Source organism: Heteronotia binoei, chromosome 16 (genome assembly GCF_032191835.1).
Source record: "Heteronotia binoei isolate CCM8104 ecotype False Entrance Well chromosome 16, APGP_CSIRO_Hbin_v1, whole genome shotgun sequence".
Lineage (NCBI taxonomy): Eukaryota > Metazoa > Chordata > Lepidosauria > Squamata > Gekkonidae > Heteronotia > Heteronotia binoei.
The window spans coordinates 12,721,350-12,724,124 of record NC_083238.1 but is presented as its reverse complement, the minus strand read 5'-3'; the positions used below and the strand labels follow the sequence as shown (position 1 = coordinate 12,724,124).

At 45.3% G+C, this 2,775-nt stretch overlaps 1 non-coding gene across 1 annotated transcript; it reads right to left on the bottom strand.

The window, feature by feature from the left end:
* Positions 1–649: 649 nt before the first annotated feature.
* On the bottom strand, positions 650–721 carry TRNAR-GCG (transfer RNA arginine (anticodon GCG)). The gene has a single exon. It is a non-coding gene; the product is annotated as a tRNA-Arg (tRNA).
* Positions 722–2,775: the final 2,054 nt, after the last annotated feature.

Genomic DNA, 2,775 nt, shown 5'->3' with positions numbered 1-2,775 from the left:
CAAACATATCGTAAAATAAAAATAAATTCATTTGTCTCAGGTGCTAAAAAAATTGGGCTGGCTGCGTCACCATACCAAAAATGTTGGGACCCTCTGGTCTAATATCACCAATGAACATATAAAGCTGCCTTATACTGAATCAGACCTTTGGTCCATCAAAGTCAGTCTTGTCTTCTCAGACTGGCAGCGGCTCTCCAGGGTCTCAAGCTGAGGTTTTTCACACCTATTTGCCTGGACCCTTTTTTGGAGATGCCGGGGATTGAACCTGGGACCTTCTGCTTCCCAAGCAGATACTCCACCACTGAGCCACAGCCCCATTCATGGCTCTGCAGGGTCTCAAGCAGAGGTTTTTCACACCTATTTGCCTGGACCCTTTTTTGGAGATGCCAGGGATTGAATCTGGGACCTTCTGCTTCCCAAGCAGATGCTCTACCCCTGAGCCACAGCCCCATTCATGGCTCTCCAGGGTCTCAAGCTGAGGTTATTCATGCCTATTTGCCTGGACCCTTTTTTGGAGATGCCAGGAATTGAACCTGGGACCTTCTGCTTACCAAGCAGATGCTCTACCCCTGAGCCACAGCCCCAATCATGGCTCTCCAGGGTCTCAAGCTGAGGTTATTCATGCCTACTTGCCTGGACCCTTTTTAGTTGGAGATGCCGGGGATTGAACCTGGGACCTTCTGCTTCGCAAGCAGATGCTCTACCCCTGAGCCACAGCCCCATTCATGGCTCTCCAGGGTCTCAAGCTGAGGTTATTCACGCCTACTTGCCTGGACCATTTTTAGTTGGAGATGCCGGGGATTGAACTTGGGACCTTCTGCTTACCAAGCAGATGCTCTACCACTGAGCCACCATCCCTCCCTAATGAAAAAGACTGCCCATAGTAGCACAGGGATCATGGCAGCTGTGCAGACAAGAAAGCTACATGTGATGGCTGCTCTGATGGGGGAGTCACTACTGACAGGGGGTTACCGCTACTCCCTCTTGTACATGTGGGGACATTCATAGGATTCCACCAAAGGATTCTAATTATTGTTATTGTTTTGTAATCAGCTTCATTATTGATGCAGTTGATAATGAAAGAAGCAAAGGGAAATAAAGCAAAATATGCACATTACATTGTGCCTTTTGAGATTAATATTGTCCTTCACATCTCAGAATCATTTGATGACCTTATGAATTATTTCTTAAAAATTGTTTTAGAAAATTATTTGGTCAGTAAAAGATTTACTTTCATGAACCTTTTCTCAGGAAGTCTTCTACAAAGTTCTCTTCCATAATTTGAAAGGTTGGCAGCTAGATGTGGAAAGCTGCAGGGTAATCAAAGGGGTGCAGAATAATCAAATTCCTTTATTATTTCCAACCAACTTGGAATTTTAGTTCTTTTGGCCTTTGATAGTTCTGACATTCCCTTAATGCTGTCCAAAATGTGTTAATTCCTTTCTTCTTTAGAAATTTTCCCAGTTTTCCATGATGAACCAGCTCTGTGACTGATATCTGTCAGTAGTGGTAGAAGGGTAGTTTTGTCTTTTTCTGAGCATTCAGCCTCAATGGGTGCCATCATCCCTCCATCCATATCTTACTCTGTTGACAATAGAGTTGTCATCCATTTGCTTGGTGCAACAGATTCCGAAGTCAAGTTAGTAAGATCATGACAGTTAACCCTTTGGGAGCTGGCTCTCAGAAGGAACAGTTGAAGATCTCTTCAACTTTGGAAAATGTCAAGACATCTGTACAGAAATTTATGAGCTACTGCTGAATCCTTTAATCTCTTTTTTCAAAAGAAGGGAATGGATATGGCTCAAATACTACTGTCATCTTCAGGCTCAGAGGGCACAGGTTTCTCAAATACCCTTGAAATGGCAATAAGTGCCATCAAGAGCTTACAGATTTGAATACCACCTTTCTTTATCCAAGTGTATTGCCACAAAGGGTAATACTTATTGCCCAAGGGAAGACTTCAGATGGCAGGAACCATTATGGATACCCCAGAATTCCCCTTGACCATTATGGATCTACTAGGAGTAAAGCCCATTGTTGAGAAAAAATACAACAGGCTCTAGAAAGAGGCTGGGCAAGTGCCCCCCTTGCTGTCTTCCCATCCACCCGAGTGAAGGCATTCAATCACCACCACCACCTCAAGGGGAAGTGATCCCTGCCATCTGGAGAGCAGTTGTAATTATGAGTGATCTCCAGCCCTCACCTGGAGATTGGCAACAGTGGTTCCCAAGAGGAAATGGCTGAGTTGGGGGTAGAGTCTATGGTATTCTACCTGTCTGAGGTCCCATCCCTCCTCAAACCTAACCTCTCCAGACTCTACCCCTCAAATCTCCAGGAATTTGCCAACCTAGAGTTGGCAACTGTGAAGTCACACTGGTTGTCATGGGGGTCTGCTGCTGAACAGGAGCAAGCAGCCAGGTCTAGTTAAGTCATGCCAGTCAGCTGGTATCAAGTCAACCAGAGGGTGCTGCCAGGGCTAAGATAGCCAACCTCCATGTGGAGGCTGAAGATCTCTAGGATCACAACCAACTCCAAACAACAGATCTCTGTCCCCATCCTGGAGAAAAGAACTGCTTTGGAGGGTGAACTCTATGGCATTATATTCAGTCAAGGCCTCTCCCCTCCCCAAATTCTGCCTTCTTTAGACTTCACAACAAAATATCCAAGAATTTCCCACTAACCTGGAGCTGGCAGCTGTAATTAGGAATGGGTCCAAGGAGTTCTGCTTCAAAAGGCAAAATAGGCCTTGAAAAGGCCTCTTCCCACCTGCTTTGT